This window comes from Nicotiana tomentosiformis, chromosome 6 (genome assembly GCF_000390325.3).
Source record: "Nicotiana tomentosiformis chromosome 6, ASM39032v3, whole genome shotgun sequence".
NCBI lineage: Eukaryota > Viridiplantae > Streptophyta > Magnoliopsida > Solanales > Solanaceae > Nicotiana > Nicotiana tomentosiformis.
The window spans coordinates 99,941,923-99,947,646 of NC_090817.1; the positions used below are offsets into that span (position 1 = coordinate 99,941,923).

At 34.4% G+C, this 5,724-nt stretch overlaps 1 long non-coding RNA gene across 1 annotated transcript; it reads left to right on the forward strand.

The window, feature by feature from the left end:
- Positions 1-2,897: 2,897 nt before the first annotated feature.
- On the forward strand, positions 2,898-5,263 carry LOC138893380 (uncharacterized). Its single transcript, XR_011408761.1, has 2 exons — positions 2,898-3,412; positions 4,522-5,263. It is a non-coding gene; the product is annotated as an uncharacterized lncRNA (long non-coding RNA).
- Positions 5,264-5,724: the final 461 nt, after the last annotated feature.

Consider the following 5,724-nt stretch of genomic DNA (forward strand, 5'->3'; position numbering starts at 1 on the left):
TTAGTTAACTGCAATATCTAACTTATTTAGAATATCCATCTTTTATTGCAATTTGAATAGTAGCATTTTCGTATTTTTGCTTCCTTCTCGCCATAGTGGTTCACTATTATTTGTTTTTGTCCAATCTTAGAACTCATTTGCAGTTGCCCCATAGCATGCCTGGTAATGAGATATCAAGTTTGGTGGGTTTTTTCCCATATCTAGTGAGTGAATGCAAGGTCAGTGGTTCTACTTAGTGAGGGAAATACAAAGTGAGAGGCACAGGGCCATTAGGATGTGCTTTAGTGGTGCCGAAAAAACTTTTGTCTTTATCAAATGGCTAGGAGTAATATTGTAAAGTTTGCAAAGCAAAAGGGGAAGATGCAAACAGTGCGTAATAGCAAGTTATGCTCAAGTTTTTGTCTAGATATTGTAAAAGGTGGCTTTTGAGTTAGAAATTAGACTTATACTGGAAACAAAATCACAGTCAAAAAGGTCCGAATCTTAAAATTTGCGTATGCCTTTTAAATCTTGAAATTAGCGTGACTTTTAACGTAGTTCATATTATTTATATTGGATTCTTAAGAGTTGACTTACGACCTATAAAAGAATTAGTATATTTGTTTATCTTCTTCATATAGTCATTGTGTGTTTTATAAGGTTTATGAGTTGAATTTGGGTAGCCTTCTGACAGCTGTAATATGTGAACATATCTTTAATATTTGATTGCTGTCAAGTTATTACTAGTATTTTGCATGGATTTCAACTCCAAGGAGTTCTGACACCCCTTGTGGAGTTGGGTTTGGAGCTAGGAATGTTTTGCTAAAATTCAGAAACTCAGCTTTGAGATTAATGCTGAGAAAAGATAGAATACTTGAATACCTGTTTTCTTTAGTATTTGAATGTGTTATATCATTGCCAGGGATGGATGGATGGATCTGCAATATGATTTGTGAAACATTAGTGTTCTGTTATTTGTTGGGGTTTGGGTAGGGTGGGTACTAGGGAAGTCTGTGTCACCCTCTTGGGTGCTGTTAGATTCCATTGTTTTCATATCCGTTTGTTGCTACAGTTTCTTGTTCTGTACTGAAAGATAAAGACTCGGTTGATAGCACGGATTGATGATATGATGAATGAAAGAGAGTTATTCATAGGGTGACTAAGAATGAGCTTCCTAGTTCCTGTGCAAGATCACATATATATGCAGATGAAGAAGTTGGGAAATTACTGTCTGTAAGAGTTGCTTGTTAGTATTAGCCTGTAGGTCTATAAATATATGTGTTATTGTTATACTGTTTACTCTAACCTTGTTTGAATACATAAATGAGGAGGCCAGGGAAGAGATAAATCAGAATAATTATACCAAATATAATGTCATTTTCAAATTATTGTAGTGCACTACTCTTTTAAAAAGATCCGAAAGTTAAATTGAAAACAGTGGATACCGTTAGTTCAACACCGTTAGCATCACTAAATAAACCTCTGTTCTTGCAATCTCAACTTTTCATCTTCTTATGCCACTACTTCCTATTTTCCTTTTAACTTGTCTCGAAATAAAGCTTTCCTTATAGCCTGTTTGGCCAAGTTGGAAAAATCAGTTTTTTTTCAAAAGTATTTTTTTTAAAAGTACTTTCGGTGAGAAGCAGTTTGTGTTTGACTAATGAATTTGAAAAACACTTCTAAGCAACAATCAGTGTTTGACCAAGCTTTTAAAAAGTGCTCCTAAGTGTATTTTTTTCAAAAGTACTTCTAAAAAAGTGTTTATGGGAAGAAGCTATTTTTTTCTGCTTCTGCTTCTACTCAAAAGCACTTTTTTTTCTTCGAAAAGCTTACCAAACATTCAACTTTGGGAAAAAGCATTTTTTTAACAGCTTGGAGAAGCTTAGGCAAACAGGCGATTAGTCATCCTGTTTTTGCCTTTTCATTTAAGCTTTGTATCATTCTATTCGGAAACAAAAATGTAAATGGAACATCACTAATTACGCTTGCCACCCATTTCTCATCTTCTCTTTTAAGTGGGAATCTAATAAAGAGACATCCGTTATACACACCTTTTCAGTTGCTAGTACATAGACACTAATTAAGATAAATGAAAGTCTAAGCATTGTTTTCGTAGGCTTTGTTGCTTAACGATAGCCAAATTACTCAGACGTTTCACACTCCATCTATTGCAAGTGGCTATTAATGGTCTTAATTTTTTACTTCACCAAACTAAACCAATTGTATATCCCTGTTTCAGCTATCTGAATTTGTTCTTGAAAAAAGGTTCATCTGAATTAGCTTTCAAGAGATAATGGGAGACTTTCTTTAAAATGGGAAAGGAATATCATAGTGTGTTTTAACAGTAAAAAACTGGTAATAATAGTATTGTTAAAGCTCGTGTGACTTGACTTGCGCCTAAGTTAGGAATTTCATCTCACTACAGTGTTGCTTCAATGCAGACACCAAGAAGCAAACGCGTAGCCCTAGTCGCCCTAGCCTTCTTGAAATGGTTGGCACTTGGCACTAACATTAAATATAATTAGCACTTTGATAAATATTAATCAAATGCTATGGGTGAATATATACATTACTACTGATGTCGATTAGTTAGAACTTTCATATATATACAAAAACTTGTCAAAAATCATTTTAAAAAAAAAGTCAGAGCAACATATTTATATCTGAATCAAAATTTAAAAATATTTTAAAACTCTTATATGCTTTTCTTTTTACCTTTGATTATCGAAATGCAAACACAAGTTTAATTTTAATGAGTCAAAATCATAATTATGGAACATGTGGTATAAAAGTAAAGAGCAAACTGCAAATCAACTGACTCACAAAGAGACAAACCCCTTCCTCACGTATATATAAAGAAAAAGAGACTATAAAAACAATAATAATGCATGGCCCTTACCTAACCAAAATCAAACAGCTCTCTTTTTATGCCTGTCTATTCCCCTTCTCTCCCTTATTATTCTTAATTCCCTACTCCAACTCAAAACAAGGAAGAAAACATTTGTTGAGGGGAGTGCTGTCTGGTTCGAAACCATTCACCAAATTAAAGTATCAAGAGTTGATGATTTGAATGATTTCGGACCAGGCTTCATTCCCCCCAACTCTAGATTTTTTTCAGCACAACTCCTAGGAAGAGCCTAGACGATATAATGCAGGCTATGTTCCTATAGTTTGAAGTTGATGATCCTCACTCCCTCACAGACGGAGATGAATTCAACTTTTAAGGTTCTTCATATTGTACTTTTGAAATCATGAATTTAGAGTTTATATTTAGTGATTTTCACATATATAATTCTATGTCGAAAATACCTGCACACAGACAAAGAGACAACACACTGCGAGATGCTTTGTTATCGTTATGGCCCTTTTTTTAACAGATAAATGCCTAAGAATGAAGAAAGGAGATCTGGCTATTGATAAAGCTGATCTGCAGGTAGCTAACACAAGCGCAATCTCTGAAATTTATTTTATTTTATTTTTAGTTTAATTAGCTTTTTTGGGATCCTTTTTTCTATTTATAGTGGTTGGTTTTCACATTATCTTTTAGCAAAATTCTGAAGAGAAATATAATCTTTATTGTTGAATTATAGCCATAGAAGTGTGTGTTTCTTTGCTCCTCGATCACCGGGGACTTGTTATGAGAAAATTAATTACTGATTGGGATTCAGGATTATGGGGTAGCAAAATCAAGATATCTTACAAGTAATTTTCTGGAGTTTTTCTTTTTGGCACTATTTCCTAAAAAATGGATCACAAAATACGCGTTTTTTTTCCTTTTGTTTGTTAAGGAATACAAACTTTAATCCTTCTTTAGCTCTCCCCAAATTAGTTGGAAAACATCGATTTCCTTTAGTGTGAAAATATGACTAAGTGAAAGAGGAAAAGATATATAATAAGAATAAAACAAAGTTAGGATTTCACCTTTTAATACATTTGTGGAAAGTCTTTTAAATGGACTTTGCTTGTAGAGAGTTGCAAAGAATATGTTGTTTGATTTAAGGCTTTAATTTCCTTTCTCTATTCACTTTATTTATGGTGACGTAGTTGCATGAGAGAGCTGAAGTTATTCTTCCATTGGATTACCAATCAAAGTTGATCTTTGAATTTACTCCAACCCTTTTATGACTTTCATCATGAATATTAAGTTCCTCTTTTAACTAAAATAGTGGGTCAGGTTGGACCACATTTAAATGAAAATCCAATCCTATCATGTGCCTTTGTTCCAGTCAATTTAATTTTTACTAACCACCTTTGTAGGTTTTTAAACTTTAAGGTGTCAAACGTCCTTTGGCTTAATTTGTTTAGGTGTTTAAAGGATATGACGAGTTTAATTTCTACCTTCCGCATATAAAAAAAAACTAGCATACTTTTAGGTTTCAATTACAGTGCATTATCCATAATATTTATTAAATTAATGACAAGAAAAATAAGATTGCTAACATGTTGCGACACATTATTAATGTAAAATGATACTAATTAAGATTTAATCGTATTAGCTTTGACCCAAATCTCATTATGTATGATTTGGTTCTGTTTTGTTAGGCTTAGAGTGAAGACGTTGTACATATATCTTTTGGTTGGTTAAAGATATTTTATCTACACAGTGATGAAGATGTCACACATCGTATTGGGGCGGGATAGATGAAATGGAGACTCGCTTCCAGTGTTTTGTGTGACAAGAAGGTGCTACCGAAACTTAAGGGTAAGTTTTATAGAGTGTGGTCAGACCAACGATGTTGTATGGGGCTGAGTGTTGGCCAGCCAAGATCGCTCATGTATAGAAGATGAAGGTAGCAGAGATGAGGATGTTGATATGGATGTGCGGTCACACCAGGTTAGATAGGATCAAAAATGAGGTTATTCGCGACAAGGTAAGTGTGACCCCTATTGAGGATAAGATGCGGGAAGCGCAACTTAAGTGGTTTGGTCATGTGAGGAGGAGGAGCACAGACGCCCCAGTGAGGAGGTGTGAGAGGTTGACATTGAAGGGCCTACGGAGAGGTAGAGGTAGGCCAAAGAAGAGGTGGGGAGAGGAGAGATGATTAGGCAAGACATGACGCAACTTCAGCTGACCGATGACATGACCCTTGATAGGAAGGTATGGAGGTCGAGGATTATGGTAGTAGAGTAGGTAATCTAGAGTGTTCATAACAGTAGTATTGGCACGCAGTCTTGCTTTCTGTTGGTAGTAGGTTTTTATGACTAACCATTGTTTCTTTCATTGTTGATCACATTACTGTCTTGTTATTTTTATTCTGTTTTTATATGGTTTTTTGGTATTGTCCCTCCTTGTCTATATTTCCATTAATGTGGTGCTTATACTTTCCTGAATCGAGGGTTTATTGGAAACAACTTCTCTATCCTCACAAGGTAGGGGTAAGATCTGCGTACACACTACCCTCCCCAGACCCCACGGTATGGGATAATACTGGGTATGTTATTGTTATTATATATATATATATATATATATATATATACTTGGACCCGTCAGACGTGTTGTTACAATATATTTTTGGAAGTTTTCTAAATGTAATCTCAAGACGAGCATAATATCTGTATTGCAAAAGGACAAATCAAACGACTTTTTGGGTTTTTAAGTAATTTGATTTATGATTATGTTTGTACATTTTTGCCCAAACTTATTAGAGAGAACAAAAAAAAAAAAATATCCTCATTGGTTGTGGTTGGGAGAAGGGAACAACTTTAGTTAGTATTTCCTCGTTCACATTTTATGTTATACACTTT